Raw genomic sequence first — 22500 nt, 5'->3', positions numbered from 1 at the left:
GAAGGAAACAGTATTCGTGGACTAAGTCAACTATGAAATAGTTACCGAGCAGAATTTATTCGGAAAACCGAAGGCGAGATATTTCGGAATAAATTCAGGAATATTTTTGGATGACTAATTCTGCTTACATCTTTAAAAAAAAACAGAGTAAATTGAACAGAATCAGTAAAAGATACTAATAAATAAAAGGAAAACCAAAATTAAATGAAACACGAAAGCAACGAAAACAATACTAAATAATTTCAATTTCATTATGCCTAACAGCGAATATATATATAATATATATATATATATATATAGATATATATATAATATATATATATATATATATATATAATATATATAATATATATTCGTATATGTGTGCATGTGTATGTGTTTAGATATGTAATCTAAGACAGAACAAATACAATCTGTATGAATATTTTTTTACTTTAATTTCAAAATACGGAGGTAGAATGAAATGCTTGTAGCACGATTATCACCGAACTGAAAGGTCTATGAATTAAATTTCTTTAAAATAATCTTATATAGGAGGAAGTACATTGAAATTCATCTGTATCATGAATAGCAACTGAAAACATGTTATCTAGATATCATCTAATAATCGTTTATAATTATAATATCGACACCAACAAATCCAGGACGCACAGTGAAGCCTTAGACCACACCGCTACCGCAAGAGGCTATAAGTTTATGCCGCCTCTCACCTACAAATATCTGTTGTCGCTCTCAGGTGTTTGTTGTTTTGGAGACGGCATCAACCCACCTCGACTTAAGTAACGTTGTAGTGCTTTTGTCCGCACGTAGCCATTATATGAGTCATATCACATTACCGTGATTCATATACATACATTGAACTACAAATGTCCTTTAATATCTAATTCGCTTTACGTCGGAATTAATATATTTTCACACATGCTTAACCGAAGGGGAGTTTTTTAGTTGATAAGAGATTTGTCGGCTCATGGGCACGAACCATCGACGCCAACAAATCCAGGACGCACAGTGAATCACTACAACGTTACCGAGGTCGAGGTGGGTTGATGCTGTCTCCAAAACAACAAACACCTGAGAGCGACAGGTATCTGTAGTTGAGAGGCGGCATAAACTTATAACCTCTTGCGATTTTGGTGTGGTCTAAGGCTTCACTGTGCATCCTGGATTTGTTGGTGTCAATGGTTCGCGCCTATGAGCTGACAAATCTCTTATCAACTAAAAAATTCCCCTTCGGTTAAACAAATAAGAAAATATATCAATTCCGAGGTAGAGCAAATTATATATTAAAGGACATTTGTAGCTCGCTGCATGTACAATACTAATAATATATCTATATATATATATAATATATTATATTATATATATATATATATAGATATATTTACATAATATAAAATAATATAATATAGATATAAAATATAAACTATATCAGTGGAGCACTTTCAGATTATCAGCTCTGCCTCTCTTTCTGGATTAATATATATATATTATTATATAAAAAAAAAAAAAATAAATATATTATATATATTATATATAGATATTATATATATATATATAAAATGTATATTTATATATATATATATATATAATATATATATATAATATATATGGGATATCATGTATGTGTGTGTGTGTGTGTATGTGCATGTGTGTGTGTATGTACATGTATGAATATACATATAGACACACACGCTCATATATATATATATATATATATATATATATATATATATTATATATACATAATTATACGCAGCAAGCTACAAATGTCCTCAGAAATAATATATTGTCATATATGTTAACCGAAGGGGAATTTTTTAGTTGATAATTTCATCGGCTTACAGGTGCGATCCTATGAACTAAGAATTCGGGGCACACAGTGAAGCGCTCTACCCACACAGAGCGCTTCACTGTACGTCTTGATTTCTTAGTTCATAGGTTCGCGCCTGTAAACCGATGAAATTATTAACATCTAAAGAATTCCCCTTCGATTTACATAAATGAAAATACATTAATTCCGAGGTAGAGTGAATTAGATATTAAAGGACATTTGAAGCTTAATTCATATATATGAATCACGGTGATGTGATAAGACATAATATAATATAATTATAATATATATATATATATATATATATATATATATATATAAACACGTCTATATATACAAGTATGTTTATATATGTGTCTGTGCCTGTGTGTGTATTTATACATATCCCAAGAGGAAAAGGCCAACTGAATCTCAACAACTTTTATGCATATATATATATATATATATATAATATATATATTACTATTATATATACTATTATATATATGTGTGTGTGTGTGTGTGTGTGTATGTATGTACACGTGTGTGTGCGCGTGTGTATATATGATCCGGAGAAAGAGACAGCTGATATTCTGAAAGTAGTTCATTATCTACCCCGTAGTGACTATGTGTTTTCGTTTTCACTGGGGTCAGGCCACATTCATGGAAATAGTCTCAGTCAGCAACTGAGCATATAACGAAAAAGTTATGAAATATAGAATTTAAGGAGCAGCGCTGCTTTTCAGATCTCCTCTCTGATATCATCTGTTTCTGAGGAACACGTATTCTGAGATGCTGTCTTAAGAAAAATCATAAAATACTAAAGCCAGCATATGAAGTTTCAAGTACATGACTAAATGTGCAGTCTTTATGCTGGTTATGTACTGTTGTATTTCGATCATTATTTTCCCTAGAAGATATATTGTCCATAGCCCTTACTGGTACTGTTCACGTGTATTATAAAAAAGTTGCTGTCACTTAGCATCACTGCTATGGTATCACGTTACGATTAAAAGCAGTCGGTCTACTTAATAATTAAAAAAATTTCTCAGATAAAAATAGGCCGCTGAAGAATGAGTTCTAACGTTCACGTCTTCCTAGTTTCAGTTTCCCTCAGATTTATGAACAGGAATTAGAAACAGGAAAATGTGGAATAAAAGATAAATTTTCGGTATCAATAAAAATGATAGTAACTAAACCCAGAACAAAGAATTTAGCATTCACGTTAGGAATATGACACTTGTAAAAAACCAATGGGATTTCACAATTAAAAAGAGAAAATGTGTTAATCTCCTGACTTAAAACAGAAAGTCCTTGATTACAGAACAGCAAATTTTATTTCCAATGTTTTAAACTTTAAGTCACTAAATGTTGAAATAAATGTACCCTTTACATACTTGCATTCATGAACTTGTCATATATTCATTCAAAGGAATATATGTTTATACACACACACAGATATATATATGTATATATATATATATATATATATATATATATATATATATGTATGTATGTATGTATGTATGTATGTATGTATGTATGTATCGCACTACAAATGTCCTTTAATATCTAATTATCTCTACTTTTCATATACGTATGTTAACCGAAGGGGAATTTTTTAGTCGAGAACAAATCTGTCGATTCACAGGCGCAAACCATCGAACCCGACAAATTCAGGAAGCGCAGTTTAAAGCTTCACTGTGCGTCCTGAATTTGTTGGGTTCGATGGTTCGCGCCCGTGAGCCGACAAATTTCTTATCGACTAAAAAATTCCCCTTCGGTTAACACATGAAAATATATTAATTCCGAGTAGAGCGAATTAGATATGGAAGGACATTTGTAGGTCTATGTATGTATATTAATTACGGTAATGTGGTATGACACACACACACACACACACACACATATATATATATATATATATATATATATATATATATATATATATATATATATATATATATATATATATATATGTGTGTGTGTGTGTGTGTGTGTGTGTGTGTGTGTGTGTGTATGTGTGTCTGTGTATAAACTTATGATAAAGGAAGCTTTCTTTAAACCAGCATCTCACCGACCAGAACACTGAAATATTATAACCGTCAATTTATTCCCTCTTTATGTCTGGTTGGAGAAGCAATAAAATCTCTATTCTCATTCGTAATAAACAAGCCAAGGCCCATTTTCCCCGACTTTCTTGAATCTTTCCCGAATTGCCCGTTGGCTATGAATAGATTTAGGTTTTTTCATTGTTTGCTTTTCGTCATTTATTTGTTTATTTATTTATTTTTTTCTTTAGTATGACGATTACTCAATAAACGGACGTTCGTTTAAGAATGTTCCAATTAAATCATATATTTCGATGACAATAATAAGAGTATATAAACCCAAACTACAAAGACAGATCTTGCCCCTTATTCGATTACTGGCCACCACCATGTTTAAACCCCCTAACCAATCAGAGGTCCTTTCTATAAAGCTGATACATTGTTCAGATTATTGGTCTTCTTTCCCGCATGAAAAATAGTCCCCTACTACACGTATGAATATTATTAAATTACTAGTGACTCTTACTACATTGATTAGCCTTTGGTGGATTCTGGGTAGGTACACTTTGTATATTTTTTATTCCTAGTAGTACCTGCAATGAAACAAAAAATTAAGAATCATTTGTAATGACGCCTAAGCTTTAAGCGTCGTTTTATTTCTTGAAATTCTATCAACACTTATATCAAGGAAATGTAGACGCATCATTGTAGACAAACAGAGAGATCGATATATAGATTAACAGACAGTAGTCGTAGTAGTCATAAGACGTCAATTAAAATTCTGCACAATAACATTGTAAAGACGGTTACGAACAACGTTGAGATCCTCATCTGAAAAATATTATACAGCAATTAAATAATTTATAAGGCACCGAGGTTTTCAATAAGTGAAGAGGTATTCAAATTTGTGCATATAAATCCAATAATTAATAATAATACTAAAATCCTAGATCATGCATATGAGTGTTTAATGGAAGAAGAATGAAAAAAAGACATGGCCAATTTCATAATTTTTCGTCATCAGGGCAAAGTGGTTGTGGAAGAAGACATTAACTTGCTATACAAGAAAAGCATAGCATAGCTAAAAGGGTAAGTACTCATACAGACAAATCAATAAGTAAACCAATATCTTATGAGGTTCAACCTGCAAAGAACAATATTTGAACCATAGACAGTTTATAACATGGAGTGGCCATCTCCTTGACGAGCGGTGACCTCGGCTGCCCATATTGAAATTCCCGCTCCATATAATTGGCCGACAGTGTTCCCTTCCTGTCCATTATCATAACAAATGTTATCAACTTACAGACAAGTTAGTCATGAAGTCATGGGTAGACAGCAGTTCTGAAAAAGAAGCTACAAGTATTTTGAAATGCACCATGACTTTATGGACACCCTATATATAGAAGCGTGTGTTTGTGTATGTGTGTATTTACTATATATACATATGTGCAGGCCATATATATTATATATATATATATATATATATGTATATATATATATATATATATATATATATATATATATATATACATATATATATATATATATGCTATATATATAATTTTTTTACTCATATCGGGACTGAACCCAGGACTTTATAAATATATGTGTGTGTGTGTGTGCGTGTGTCTGTGTGTACATAGAAAAGCGGTATGTATGTTCACTCGGTTGTGCTTAGTTACAGAAGTATGTACAAAGAACAAAACAGAATATAAAACAAAACCACCACCCTCTTTATCAGAAGTACCAGACGCAGGTTCTACCCTCATACCACAGAAAAAATAATTACTGAAAAAAATCTTGTAAAAACTAGTCTGTAATGCCGATAAAGCCAGTCCACATAGCGCCACGAACAAAGACCACACAAAGGCTTAAGAATCAGATAATGGCAAAAACTCATGGTAAAAAAAGAGAGGGAGAGAGAGAGGGAAACCCCACGAAAGCCAAACTTGCTATGCATTGACGACAAAGGAAGGATTGCCTTATTTACCTCGTTTAATGCTTTCGACACTTCCTCTACGCTGCTGCTGTCTGTTCAGTAACATATCCTTATACGGATGCAGCCCTTTTATAACTATCGTTTTTTATTTCAAACTTAATTCATATATGTTGTGCTTGTTCAGTACGTTACTAAACAACCCGAAGTGCAAGGTCACTGTATAATGAATGACATTTACGGACCAAAGAAAGGGGATTGTAATAAATCTTATTACATACATAAAATCAATGCATGCATTAAAAATAAAACACATCCACGCACTATGTATATATATATATATATTATATATATATATATATATATAGTATATATATATGCATTATATACATACATACACACACACACACACACACACACATATATATATATATATATATATATATATATATATTTATATACACTACATCGATTTCCCTTACATGATCACATCTGTATTCGTTACCTAACTGTCGAGTCATAGATGAAACCCGTGAGAAAAGTCCACAATATTATAGGCACTACACACTTACTTTAAGAAAAGGTAAATCAGCATCAGGTCAAATCTCCACCACACACGCCACGCCAGTTGTTAATCCCCCTCCTTTTTGGATAATGGAGCCCTTTGCTTCCAGTTCGTCTTCCTCAAAAGTTATCGAGCTCTTTGGAGGTCTTCTTTCCTTCCTCCTATATTTCCGAATTTTAGTCCTTTCACCTACTATGCTATTCTTCACTCTTTCCTCCGTGGCACAATCGGTTAGCGAGCTCGGTTGTTGATTGGAACGTTGGTGGTTCGTGTCCACCCAGGGGCGGAATCTTTTTCAGTAGCTTCCAGTATGTTTGTTCCATGTGATTAGGTTTCGTCTACTGAAATGATAATAAATATTGAGCAAACCATCTCAAAAGACATTGATTCCTTCAGTCACCTACTCTAACCCTTTTATCACTTCAATGCATATCTAAACTTTCTACTCTTTCAATTCTTCTTATTCCACATACTCTTTACAAGCAGTTCATCCTAGCAATTTCAGCCTTTATAATTTTATTTGCATTCAGCATTCTTTCATAAGAAAAAGTTGTTCAACATTCCCTTAATACATTCCCTCTTTGGCTTGTCTGAACATTCAGTCTCCTCCGAATCTCTATCGCATATCCTGCCAACTTCTTTGCTTCACCTTCTCCATGATTCATCTCTCCTCCTCCCGTTATCCTTTTATCTCCCTGATGTCTATGTGGATCAACTGCTTCTGTTCTCCCGTCGGTTATATTAACATTCACTGCTCCATATTCTTTGCTTCCATTTACCCTTTTATCTTTACTCTTACACAAATTTCTTCACAACTCTCTTCTCTTGAAAACACTTTCAAACCCTTTCTCTAAGTCATGCCATTTTTCTTCACTATCTTAATTATCCCCTGTCAGAACTTTTTCATTTGAATAAATATAAAAAAAATCCATCATTCCACGTTCCATTGAGGCATATTTTCTTAATCCATAAATTTACACCTGTATCTGATTTCGTTACGAAGACTTCTCTCATCACTCCTCCTAAAAGATTATGAAAAGTCAGTGAGACAATCATGCACTTTTTATCAGAGGCCACTTTTACCCATTTCTAGCACGTGCTTTACTGCTGTCTTAAAAACATTCAATCACCCCAATAGCTTATCTTCCGTAACTTACATCAACAAGACCATCCACATTGCGCTGCCTGTATATCTACTCAGTCACAAGCCATTTTTCGGTCCTTGTATGTCACATAGATCTTCACTTAACTTTCAGACTTCTTACATAATTGTTTCAAAAGAAAACTTGATCCTAACATAGTCTCTGATGCCAAATCGCGTCTCTGTTCTTGTCTCATCATTCCTGCTGTGAGTTTTCTATTCCTTTTATTTTGTACAATACAATATTTATACAATATTCATGCCTCTTACCCATTTCATAGGAACCTTTCTCACAAACAGATATACCTAGCAACCATTGGTCAGCATTTCGCTTACACCACTACTACTACCTTACTGCAAACACTCACTCTGTGAACCCAACATGTTTTTTACTCTATTTTTTTTTTGTATCTCGAGAGTTTGAATTCGCCTAAGATTTAATGACTGATTTTTAGCTACAGAAATGGCAGGCGATGTAGGTCGTGTTACTAGTTAGAAATTCTCTCCCTTTAGTTGAACGTGGTCATTTTGAACAAGTAAACACACACACACACACACACACACACACACACACACACACACATATAATATATATATATATATATATATATATATATATATATATATATATATAATATATATATATATATACACACACACGCAACAACAACACACACACACACACCCACACACACACATATACATATATATATATTATGATATATATATTATATATTACATATTATATATATATATATATACACGCATAAAGATATCAACCTCATCACCCATAACTCTGGGTGTTATTTCATAAATCTGAATATAATGTTTCTTCATTATTCCAGTTTTTTCTGACGCTTGTCTCAAGAACCATCTCTCTGGGTATATGAAGGAAAGGCTGTAAATCTTGTAGTGATTTGCTGATCAATACAGCATCCTGTGCTTACTCTAATCCTGTCTTGCGGCTAAATCTATAACAATGAAGAAGTCTCCCATCTCGCCAGGTATCTTTGGTGGATGGTAACTTTAAGGTTCTCAGTAAGTCATTTTTGGGATGAGGTTGCTGGCCCCAGCCGTCCTCCACAATCGATAAACTACCAGGTACCCAATTCACTGATAAGTTCAACAGACACAGTGGATTTTCTCTTACTTTAGGAGTAAGCTTACAAACTATTTGTTGTTGTTTGTTGTTGTTGTTGTTGTTATTGTTGCTGTTCTTGTGGGGGTGTAGGAAAGGGCTACGAAAACGCCTAGAATGGTCTGGAAAAGGTGTTTCGCGTTTAGTTAAAGATACAGGAATTTTAGGATAAGATATTTATGATTTGTTTATTAGAATGAAAATGCAAGAAATAAATCATGTGCATGCTAAACAGTACAGAAAAATTATTTCTAATATACTATAAATAGTAGGTATTTATTCTTAAAATTTTTGTTGGAGAAACAAGGCTCAGTTTGACCGTAGATTTTAGTGTTTTAATTAACGTTAAAAGTTAGGAATATAATGTTACGTGCACATGTCACGAGTAAGATGGAGGTCGGATCATGCCTTGTTTCAGGAAACACGCCTAGGTCGTTCTTCCCTCTCGTGGGAGTGATTTCAAGTGCACAACATGAAGGTTCATACTGTAATTATGAATTATGGAAAATCCCTAATCCTTGGTGAAAAATATCTATATTTCAATGCATTCAAAAGGGACTTCATATTTCTGCAAAGGAAATCAGAAGTAAACTAAACAATTGCTTAATTTTCCCTTATTTAAGAGGCAACTTTGCCGTGACATTCGAAGTCCATTAAAACTTTTCCGACGCTTCTCTCTCTCTCTCTCTCTCTCTCTCTCTCTCTCTCTCTCTCTCTCTCTCTCTCTCCTCTGGATTAAACAGGGACTATAATTGTTTTAACTGTCTGCTAGATAAGCTAAACTTATAAATAAATATGAACTGGTGATGTTAAAAATAAGTTTACGTAGAATATATATATATATAATATATATATATATATATATATATATATATATATTTACGTTTGTGTGAGAGTATATTTATAATGATTTCATAGTGTATCTAAAAATGATCTATAATAGATCTTAGGCTTTGGTTGTTAAGCGACGACAGTACTTATACCACGTCTATTAGAATATCCTTCCAATCGCGAACTAAATAAATATTTAACTGTATTTCATTTATGTACTATTTATCGTGGTGCAACAAAACCATTTAATAATAATAATAATAATAATAACAATAATGATAATAACTTTCTTATTATTATTTAAATCATAACTAATACGTACTAGTAATACCTCGTTTATTATTATTATGACTAAGTCCTGTCACGCAAGCTAATTTCAACACAATATCATTCATAATATACCCTACATAAATAGAAAAAAAAGCATGTTTACCGTAATACATTCCAAATTAGAATGTATTTGTAGACTGAAGGTTCAAGGGAAACTGTGCCTTCGTTAGAGAGGAAATATGGTCGCAAATGTGTCAGTGGTGGAACCTCCGTCCTTGATGCGACCAGAGGAAATAACCGGATTGGAGATTACCGGCATTTAATCAAAACCGGACGCGAATAACAATCACGGGTGATTGTTGTGCGGCGTTATTGACGCAGAAATGACGACGAAAAATAAATGGGAATGAAAAATGTTAATTAGTAATATATGTGTGTGTACGAAGTTAACCGGTATCAACCGGTTTACGGGGAAGTTTGAGCTTGTTCGATTTCCAAAGCTACTAAATATAGACGTCCACTACGCCACGAAACGTTTTTATGTCGTCATTGTGGATTAGTGACACCAAGAGCAGCTTTGGTCATCTGCTATGCCCAGAGTTTCCGAAACACAGCACACTCTTTTGGGAACTTAAAAAAATCAAGTAAACTAATTAATTTTGATCGCATTTCAATATTCAAAACTGTGAAGTCAATAGAATAATAAAAATTCAGGCTACAAATAATTACCAAACATTTCCATTTTAAAGTTTTTCTTAATGCTATGCCTCATCAAAATCTCAAATTAATTTATTCATTCGTGGTTGGAGTAAAAACAAATTTTAAACTATCCGTTCATCAGGGAATTTTGAGAATTAAATCTTAAGGAACTTCAGGCTATGTTCATCATTCAGATATGATCTCGGAAGAGTTAGAGCTTGGTATAGCTATGCAAGTCTCTGGTACATTTACCTACAAATATTGCTTCATATCCAATTCGAGCTGCTTCGAGAATATCACCGAAGGGAAACTGCTCTCAGCAGAACTCTCCAGCGAATTCCAGTCGACGTTCAAAACCACTGAGCCATCACCGACTTTGAACGTGGACTGGAAGCTGGAAGTCGCTGGAGGGTACTGTCGGGTCTTCGAGACACAGGTACCAATCCATTTACCACTTGTATTACCCCTTCGGTGACATTCCCAAAGCACCTTGCATTGAATATTAAGCGGCATTTGTAGCTTTTATATATTTAATATACATACATATATATATATATATATAAATATATATATATATATATATATATATATATGTGTGTGTGTGTGTGTGTGTGTGTGTGAGTGTGTGTGTGTGTGTGCGTGTGTATGTGTGTCAAGATATACATACATACATACATATATATATATATATATATATATATATATATATATATATATATATATAAATAAAGGTATAAGCTACTAAGGAAAGTAAAACACTGGAGTAGCTACTCCAGTGTTTCACTTTCCTTCGTGGCTTATACCTTTACTTATGCAATTATCACATTCCAAACTTTCGTGATTCAGTTAGACACACACACACACACACACACACACACACACACACACACACATATATATATATATATATATATATATATATATATATATACATGGGGCAAAAATCTTTACACTTACGTATTAGAAATAAAACCCTCATATTTTGGGAGCTCACATGTTTCCGCTCCCATTAATTGAGACCAATATGAATCTGAAAAAAAAATTATTGGTGTAACTATTAGAAAATGAAGGTATATTTCAAAAAATAAAATCATGAAGAATTGATAACGGTAGGTCAAAGATCTTTTATTTGATCAATACTCCAGATATTACAATTCGGCGCCACTTTAACTGAAACATAAGATCCTCAGAGTTTGGCTTTTCAGCAGGAGTTATTGCATAAATAAAGTTCGAGAGCTTCACAGCCCATCGATGCCATATCTGCTCACCTGGTTTCCCGGAATCGGGAAATCTCAGTGTCTAGGAAAGCAAACAGTGGAGAGTTAACGCTTTAGTTGGAGTGGCTCAGAATTGTAATATATGGATTATTTATCAACTTGATCATCTTTGATTACCATCAGCCATTCTTCTGGGGATTTATCTTTCTTACGTTAAATCTTGTTCTAGTTATATATGAAACTGACATATTTTTAGATTCAATTCGCATTGCAAAACGTTGTACGAACCTATGCACAGATGTTATTGGCCTCCGTTGATTGGAGAGGAATTGTGTAATTTCTCAGAAAACATGTTTGTATATTTCGATTTGATTAGGCCTTTGTAACATTCACCTCCAAAATACTATATGCTCTGGATTCCTCTTTGATTCCCAAAATTATTGTATCTTTTTGGGGAGTGGGTTCTTAGTCACTCAAGAAATCCATGAACTTATGCTTTCATTTCTTGCATCAACTGAGTCGGATTCAGCATACCGTACCTGTCTCGGTCTTTAAAACAAAAAAATATTTCACCATCAGCATTTCCTTTAAAAAATATATACTATTATCAGCTGAATGGAAGGACGCAAAAGCGAGCAGCGCCGGTTGAAAATTGAAAAATTTTGGGGGAACATTTCATGAATTTTACAGCGTCATTTTTGGGACATTACAGCTTCATTAGAAATACGTCAATCACAGACTTGACTGTTCTGAATTTATGAATTTGCGTCACTTGAAGCTTTTGTCAACGGAATGAGAAAGGAATTTCGTCATGGATTTCTATCACTCATTTTTATAAAAGACTGCTGTTTAGTATTCCGTTTTTTTCTGAAAATTGTACAATAGTAATAAAAACAACAATGATACTGATGATTTCCATACTTACATTTTCACACTTTTATGGTCGTTTGAAATCGTAGGTTTTAGCAAAATTGCTACTATTAACTATGCAAATGTTCACAATAATCACGATTGTTCTGAGATTCAAGAAAATCTAACCTAAAAAAAATTAAAATTCAATCCATTTAATTTTTATTAGACTTAAAATCCTGTGTGTGTGTGTGTGTGTTGTGTGTGTAATGCTTTGAGATATAAAGATGTCTGTCTCTCTTTCATGTGATTGGAATTTCATAAATCTAGACTTTGGAAGCAATATTTGCCTCTTAATTAGGACAATTCATGACATTAATACATGCTGCTTGATCGACTGAAATATCTTGAAAATTAATATTGTTACATAAGCAATAAATAAAAAATAAAAAAGCAACTATGAGTGGACAGACGCGCGTAGTATTCTGAGTAAACATATGAATAAACAGATAACATGAACAGACAAGTAGATAAATAAATGAAAGGACTACCACTTCCAACGACATATCTTGTCTTCAAGTAAAACGGTGGAATGGGGTTTAATGGGAACTGAGAGTCCTCGCAAACTACTAAAAAACATTCAATTTAATTTTTTCCCCGCCATCTTTGTTTCAGTCCCCTTGAGTTCATCATGGACTTTACCTGTAGTAGGGACACCTGCCTTTGCTACAATCCTCTCTCTCTCTCTCTCTCTCTCTCTCTCTCTCTCTCTCTCTCTCTCTCTCTCTCTCTCTTTCTCTTCAATCCTCTCAAAGAAAATATGCTGTTCTCTTCGAAGTACACGGCCCCAAAACCGTTTTTCTGAAATAGATGGCACAGCTGCAAGGGTTATAATTAAACACTTGTCTTTTCTTCAACATTACGGCATCAACTCGGTGTCAAGTATTGTCATCTGGCACCACGTCATATTAGGGTATATGTGAGTGACTTTTTCATTTTATTTATATCCCTAAATTATATTCCATGAGTAAGGGAGATGATAAAATGTTGCCTTTATGCAGATTGTTAACAAACACAGCAAATGAGGTTTTTGTGAATTATACGTAGATGTAGACTTCGAAATGTCCTTTGATAAAATTCTTCAAGGAAATTTAATTTGGTTTTCACCACACTAATCCCTCCGCCCCAGTGTTTCAAAGATTATGATTAAGGTAAAAACAATATTTTTTTCCTCTGAAATTTCAAAGGTTGTTTTGGATCTCTCTCTCTCTCTCTCTCTCTCTCTCTCTCTCTCTCTCTCTCTCTCTCTCTCTCTCTCTTTCCTACACACGAGGTTGATTAAACGCGTTGACGAGAACTCTTTCAGGAGGATATTAAAAGAAGAGATTTTTGGTTGCGTAGCGGCAGCCTTATTTGATGGGTTGATTATTATTGCGCGCTGGTTTTGTCTTCGTCTCACTTGTTGTTGCTGTTTTGCCGTTTCAGTAAATCCTTCAGTTTCCATATAGCATATTCAGAAAAAGACACTGATCTCCCTTAGATAAGTAACAAAATTATTATTATTATTATTTTTTTTTTTTTTTTTTTTTTTTTTTTTGCTCTATCACAGTCCTCCAATTCGACTGGGTGGTATTATAGTGTGGGGTTCCGGGTTGCATCCTGCCTCCTTAGGAGTCCATCACTCTTCTTACTATGTGTGCCGTTTTCTTTAGGGGATTTTTCCCCCCACACTCTTCTGGCATGAGTCCTGGAGCTACTTCAGCTCTAGTTTTTTTCTAGATTCCTTTTCAGGGATCTTGGATCGTGCCTAGTGCTCCTATGATTATGGGTACGATTTCCACTGGCATATCCCATATCCTTCTTATTTCTATTTTCAGATCTTGATACTTATCCATTTTTTCCCTCTCTTTCTCTTCAACTCTGGTGTCCCATGGTATTGCGACATCAATGAGTGATACTTTCTTCTTGACTTTGTCAATCAACGTCACGTCTGGTCTGTTTGCACGTATCACCCCTATCCGTTCTGATACCATAGTCCTAGACGATCTTTGCCTGATCGTTTTCTATCACTCCCTCAGGTTGGTGCTCGTACCACTTATTACTGCAAGGTAGCTGATGTTTCTTGCACAGGCTCCAGTGGAGGGCTTTTGCCACTGAATCATGCTCTTTTTGTACTGGTTCTGTGCAAGTGCCGGGCATTCACTTGCTATGTGGTTTATGGTTTCATTTTTCGTATTGCACTTCCTACATATGGGAGAGATGTTATTTCCGTCTATCGTACTTTGAACATATCTGGTTCTTAGGGTCTGATCTTGTGCCGCTGTTATCATTCCTTCAGTTTCCTTCTTTAGCTCTCCCTCTGTAGCCATTGCCAATTGTCATCGCTGGCTAGTCTTTAGTCTGTCTCATGTATTGTCCGTGCATTGGGTTTGTTGTGCCAGTCCTCTGTTTCTTTCTGTCTTTCTTCTGTCTCTGTATATTTTCTTGGTCTTCGTCTACTTTTTTATTAGTCCTTCTTCCCATGCACTCTTTAGCCACTCGTCTTCACTGGTTTTAGATATTGCCCCAGTTCTCTGTTTTCGATGTTAACGTAGTCCTCTATACTTAGTAGTCCTCTCCCTCCTTCCTTTCGTGTTATGTATAGTCTGTCCGTATTTGCTCTTGGGTTTGTGCTTTGTGTATTGTCATATGTTTCCTTGTTTTCTGATCTATGCTGCGGAGTTCTGCCTTCGTCCATTCGACTATTCCCTGCGCTGTATCTGATTACTGGCACTGCCCATGTGTTTATGGCTTTTTATCATATTTCCGGCGTTGAGTTTTGACTTGAGTATCGCCTTGAGTCCTGCAATATATTCTTTCCCGATCGTGTCCTTCACTCTTGGTGGGTTTTATATCTCCTCCTTCCAATTTATTTTCCAGGTATTTGTATCCTGTCTCATCTATGTTTTGATGTTGCTCCCATCTGGTAGCTTTATCCCTTCAGTTCTCGTTACTTTGCCTTTTTGTATGTTGACTAAGGCGCATTTTTCTATTCCAAACTCCATCCTGATGTCCCCAGATACAATCCTTACAGTCTGGATTAGGGTATCTATTCCTTGATGCTCTTACCATACAGCTTGATGTCGTCCATGAACATCAGATGGTTGATTCTGTTGCCTCTTTTCTTGAGTTGGTATCCGGCATCCATCTTCTGTAGTACTTTTGTCATCGGAATCATGGCTACCTACGAAGAGTAGTGGGGACAGTGAGTCGCCCTGGAAGATCCCTCTCCTGATATTAACCTCTGCTAGTCTTATTCCAGAGCTTGTAAGTATTGTATTCAGTTGCGCATTGTATTTTGAGGAAGCTGATGGTATTTTCCTCTGCCCCATATATTTTCAGGCATTCTATTAGCCATGTGTGTGGTATCATGCGAAGGCTTTCTTTTTATAGCTTATCCATGCCATGCTTAGGTTGGTTTTGACCTTCTCCTACTGTTCTTCATTACCATTTTGTCTATCAGGAGCTGGTCTTTTGTGCCCCTACACTTCCTTCTGCAGCCTTTCTGTTGGTGGGGGTATGGTGCTTGTCTCCTCTAGGTAGTTGTTTATAGCTTTCACTATGATACCTGTTAGTAACTTCCACATTATTGGTAGGCAGGTGATAGGCCTGTAGTTACTGGCTATATTTCCCCTACTCTTGTCTTTTTGTACTAAAGATGTTCTTCCTGTGGTCATCCATTTGGGTGCTTGGTGATTTGAGATACAATGCTGGAGTTTGTTCTGCTATTCGTGGGTGTAGGGCCTGAAGTTTTTGAGCCAGTATCCATGGACCTCATCGGGACCTGGGGCTTTCCAGTTTGGCATTTTCTTTAGTTGTGTCTAACTGTGTCTGTCGTGATGTCTGTGAATCTTTGTTTTATTCTCCCTGTTTCTTCTTCCTTGACTTCCTGGAGCCATGTTGCATGTTTGTTGTGTGATACCGGATTGCTCCATATGTTTTCCCAGAGTCTCTTTCTTGGTTCGGCTTCAGGAATTTCTGGTGGTTGTCTTCCCTCTTAGTTGGCTGTATAGTCTTTTCTGGTTGGTTCCGAATAGTTTGTTCTGTTGGTATCCCTTATTCCTGTTCATGTACCGTTGGATCTTATGTGCTTTTGGCCTTAAGCCTCTGTTTTACATCTTCTATGGTGCTGTTTAGTCCGCCCCTCTCTTGTACTTTGTATTTCTCGTTTGAGTTCCTCCCTTGTTTTCTTGCTTCTTACCTTTTTTCTGCCATCTCTTTCAGTTACTCAAGTCAGATCTCATCACCATGATTTGCTTTTCCAGGCGCCTTTCCAAGGAGGTTGCTGTTTTGGTTTCTGTTGGGTTGGTTGTGCTGGTGGTGTTGGTGTTCGAATCCCCATCAGTTTCTGCTACTAATCTTGCTCCTGCATATGTCAAGTTATTTGTTTCTGTGATACTGGTGGTCTGTATTATGCCCATTATTTCATTGACCTCACTTCCTTTTCCCTCCCTTAATGTTTCTTGGTTGTTGTAGGCTTTCATGGAGGGGATCTTTGTTCTCTCTGTATCTGGCTCCATCCATTGTCTGATCTTTTCTACCCATTCCGTCCTCTCTGTTACTTCGTCGGTGTTTCTTCGTGTGTCGTGTTTTGATACCTCATCCTCCCTGTCGTCTTCTGTGGCATCCGTCTCTTAGTTTCGTCTTCGTGTAATTCGTTGTCGTGTGACATTTCCCTTTCCAGTTCTTCTCTTTCTGTTGGGGAGAGCCAGTTCTTTTTCTTTATGTTCCTTACTTGGTCTGCCAGCCTCTGCTCTGATTGGGGGGTGTTATTCCTCTCATTCCAGATGTTGACCAATCTTCTTCTATATCCTCTCTCCGTCGGGTTGCTTCTGATGTAGCATCTCCTTATTTTCTTCTCTTGTCCATTTCTTCCTTTTTGCCTCTGTAGTTCCAATCTCAGGCTGTTGATTATTGTCGTTATGGTGATCAGTTGCTGGATGACGACCTCCAAGTACCTGACCGTCTTCCCCTTCAATTGGGTTGAATACCTGGTTGCCGGACGAAGCTCCTCTGTTGCCAGAGGTTCCATTTACGTCGTTTCTTTCCATCATTGCTGAGTTTTGCTATTTAACCCATAGCTGGACCCTACCCCATCAGGGATAGGTACTCATTTACAGCTGAGTAGACTGAGGAAATTATGGTAAAGATCCTTTCCCAAGGAATCAACGCCGAGGAGAGCGGTCACCCATCCAACTACTGACCAGCCCCAATGTTGCTTAACTTGACTTAAGTCTATTGACGACCTAACCCACTCCTCCACGGCGCCACACATTATTATTATTATTATTATTATTATTATGTTATTCATTTATTATTATTATTTATTATTTATTATTATTATTTATTATTTTATTATTATTATTATTAATTGATTTTGTATTGAATTTTTTCAATCTTTTTTTATAATTCTCTTTTCCTGCACGTCAGTATTGGTCAATAACTGGGCAATGTTCATATTTCGGTGGGTTTATGCAGCGTTTCTACAACAGAATTTTATTTGCTTAAAAAGCAGATTGCTGAAATCTGATGTCGTAAATACGTAGACTTTATCTGTTCTTACGGATGGACCCGCCACCCCTCTTCCTCACACCACCCTTTTTTTTCACCAGCTGATGGTGACTCCTGTAGTTTTTCTGTCGACGTGATTTGACTAGCCCGTTGGTTACCTGGATAATTGAGATGATGCGGTGATACGGGCCGCATGTGTAGGTATAGCATATTGCTTGTCTGAGACAGTGCTAAATTCTCTTTGCAGCTGGGAGGGATTATCTCCTTGAGTGAAGACTTCTCTTGTACACCGATGGTTGTGTGCGTTCTTGAGTGCGAGCAATGGAGTCCACTTGGGAGAGTGTGGTATTGGGAGGGTAGCTGCCTGCAGATAGACACTCCTGATTCACTCACCAGGAATGCCAGTGGGCGTCGCCCTTCATGCATACTTCTGGAGGAGAAATGTCTCATGTGATGTTGAGACTGGGCATTTCTCTCCCAATATGCAGGGTTTCCAGGAGGTGTATGCAGTAATGGTCAGTATTTTGATCTATTATCTCTGTGTTGGGGATAATGTTACTCCTTTTTATCCTCAGGCTGTATGCAGTGCTGACATGATTATAAATGGCACTCTACTGTGCATGGTGGGAAATCCTCTTAAATAAGAGCTTGGTAGTCATAATCAGTGCAAAACCCGAAGCACTTTCAGACAGGGCATTGTATTGGTAGGCCATACTGGTTTCATCACTGGTTTCATCAAGGGATCCTACTTGGGGGGCCCAGGTTATTTTTCATCACCAGGCTGCTGATTTTCTTATGCGTGTAGAGTATGGTGAGATTAACCTTCTTGAGATCAGATGGGCTGATGGAGTAAGGATGGTGTTGAGTCTCTTGGCTAGTTGTTAAGTTGGTGCTGAGATTTGGCTAATAATGGGGCACAGAGGGTTGCCTTGCTTGTGTGTCTTCAGGCCCCCATATATGTAGTCAAGATCATCGTCACACACAATCGATGGTATGTGGAGGGTGTTAGAGACAGCATTGACTGTTTCAATAATCCTGTTTGTCTCAAACTTGATGCCATTAACTGGGTTTCTGGTTATTCGTGAAAACTTGGTGCCATCCTCCAGGGTTTCATCCCCCTTCCGCTGGTATTCTTTGGTGTTGATGAGCACCTACATGGCAGTCTTGTTCAGCCCTGCAGACAGGATGTCCTCATGTTCCCTCAGTTCCTTGGCCGCTTCCCTCAGTTGCTGGTTGACAATGTTGCTTATTAGCCAAATGCTAGCCCCAACTTACTAGCTACCCAATAGACTCAACACCATCCTTACTCTATATGTTCCTGGTGATTACAGTCTGAAGTCCTAAGCAGGATTCCTGGAAGCTCTTAGAGCATCAGCCCCCTCTTGACAAATGCACCTGTCAACGAAACAATCCAAATAATTCAGGATCGTGTATACAGGGACCCTACCACTCCATCACTGAACATCCACAAACACGCTCCCCTTGCTCCCCTGGAGATATGTACCAAAAAGGCGTCTTTCTCCACCAATAGTGGTCATATGTATACCCAAATCGATGGGGTAGCAATGGGTTCTCCCCTTGAAGTCCTCTTTGCTAATTTTTATTTGGGTACCATCGAGCAAAGGGTCTTCAGCAGTATAAGGAAGCCACATATGTATGTACAATACATTGACAACACATTTGTCAGCGCTGAGACAAGTAAAGAATTAGAGATCTTCTTGAGACATGTCTTCCACACTTACAGCTATCTCAAGTTCACAATTAAATACAACCACAATTGTTGCCTCCCCTCCCTTTTGCTGAAGGAGACACCATAGTGTGGGTGGACAGCTACACATACCTATGAGTTTGCATTGCAAACACACTATCTCCCAAAACATGAATAGGACTCAATGTTTTAGAGGATAACAACTCTGCAAGGAGCCACACACCATCTGCTTAGAAAGTTCTACATGAAAACTGACAAGTCTCAGGTAGGATCAGCAGCAGAGATTGTAGGTCGTCCAGAACAATGCCATGAGACTCATGGTGGGGCCCCCAAAGTAGACTAGAATGTTTCCTGAGGGAAGAGACACAGCTACAATCTCTCACCCACATGATATGCCAAAGAAATGCTGCTAAACTGTACAAAACTATCAGAAGTGACAGAGATGGACCACTGAAGAATACAATGCATGCAAACAAACCTGAATGAGGAGGTGAATCCTCCTAAACCACTTGCTGGAAATATACTCCAGACCCTGATACAACTAGATATGCTGGATGCAGTGAAAGACATGACAAAGTCTGTCCATTTGATTGGACACCAAGAACCAGCTCCCTGGGTTGAAGATCCAGTCTAGAATAATTTTATAGTATACCAGTAAGCAAAACACTGTGAACAGCATCACCGATGAAGACTGAGACAGAAGAAGCAATCAGGAACACAGCAGCTGAAAATACATATTACACAGATGAATCAGTTGATCCACAAGCATCAGCAATGGCATTGGCAGTGGTTGCCCAAGACTTCATAGGAAGCTGGAGGCTGTCCAACAATGCTTCAATACTACAACCTGACGTAATAGCAATTTTCTAAGACTTAAAAGATTCCATCCAGAAAGAAGGGCACACAACAATATGCACCGACTCCGAGGGAGCAATCCTCACTCTCAAAGCAACAAAATTGTGACTGATATCATCAAAAATGTGACTGATATCATCAATCAAATCAGTGGCCACGTCACATCAAGCTGCTTGCTGGCAGGAGGGTCATCTTCAACTGGATACCTCGTCATGTAGGAATCCAAGGAAATGAAGAGCGCTGGCACCCTAGCTGAAAGCACTCTCAGCAGAAGTACAGTGAGCATAAAGAAACAACAATCAATTACGCAACTAAAAGAAATGACAAGAAGATATGCCAGTAATCAAGGAGAGTGTGAAGTAAGATGGCACTATTTGCAAGATTTGAAAATGTCCAAGCAGCACATGGATGTTACAAATTTCAAGTCCCACGGCACACAATGCAAACCCCCAGAAAACTCTCTGTTATCGCACAAAGGCTAAGGCTAGGATATCTATGCAGCTGACAACTGACTGGGAATGAGGACAGACCATGCCAGTACTGTGACCAAGCAGTAAACCAGACCCTTGCACACTACCTACTGGACTATCCAGATACGCAGTTTCTGGGGTCGAATATGACTGAAAATGAGCAGACACTGGCACAGATCACCAGACACATCTTAGGTAACACAAGGCCACATGGGAATCTCCTGATGTCTGACCCCCCCTCCCCAAGGTAAAAGTAGTCACCCAGGTAGGTAAAACAGTAAGTGAGGGTAGCAAAGGCTGTCTTTTTCAGTATATGTTTTATTTTAGGGCACCTTTCCCTCAAACACAAGTTTGCTTCCTTCTCCTTCTCAGCCCCTCTCTCACTAGGCTGGGACTCAGTGCTATAAAGCTTTCTCTCCTACTAATGGGTACCATAGTGTTCAAATGGGTTCCAATTCTGCAAGTCACCCTCTTTCATCTTCACCAACTAATTGCCAAAAACAGTTTTTTTTTTCACAGATCGACCCAGTTACAGGTTGATCCAGTACCAAGAGCCCGTGCCAGCACAAGGTTGGCTTAATCTTAAACAACAAACACTAGTCTCCAGAGTTACCTTAACCATCCAGAAAGGTACAGAAGTACCGAAAATACCCAGAATCCATCTGCTGACACACACACACACACATACGCACACATAAACTTTAGATCATATAAAGTCTACATATTTACGACACCAATTTTCGATAACCAGCTTTCTCAGAAAACAAAATTCTGCTGCACAACGCTGTTCAAATCCACCGAAATATGAACAGTGGCCAATTATTGACCAATATATTGGAGTGCAGGAAAAGCAAATCATGAGGAAAATTATAAAATTTTCAGTATGAAATCAATTCGCACAATGCAGCCTTCCTTTACAACGAGACTGAAAGAAAACACGGAAGAGTACAAACCAGAAAGTCACGCAGATATGATCCGAAAGGAGGCCGTGCAGAAGCTTTATATCAATCTACAGAGTGTCAAGAGATACACAGTAAATGAGTATCGCTACAATGACTTCGGTTTTATTATAATCACATCTGCTTTGGTTAACTTTCTAGAATAGCATCCAGATCTAATAAATTGAGGGAATCCACATCATGCAATGTCGACTTCAAAGCCACTAAACTTGCTTCAGTCACATTACTAGAATAAAATGAAGGGGGCTAGACGGGGGACATCTATATCAAATCATACCAACCTCATCATATAATGGCAGTTATGGTATCCTCCTAGAATAGAACTCAGAGCTATGGAGTGAAACTCAGTTAGCAAAGTTAAACCATGTGCATTATGCTTTGTCGACCTTTAGATAATAAAACCTATTCGTTTCTTTTCCTGAAACTGAACTCAGAACTTTAAAAAAAA

Source organism: Macrobrachium nipponense, chromosome 2, assembly GCF_015104395.2.
Source record: "Macrobrachium nipponense isolate FS-2020 chromosome 2, ASM1510439v2, whole genome shotgun sequence".
NCBI lineage: Eukaryota > Metazoa > Arthropoda > Malacostraca > Decapoda > Palaemonidae > Macrobrachium > Macrobrachium nipponense.
The sequence above is the reverse complement of the archived record's forward strand: the minus strand, read 5'-3'. Positions refer to the sequence as shown.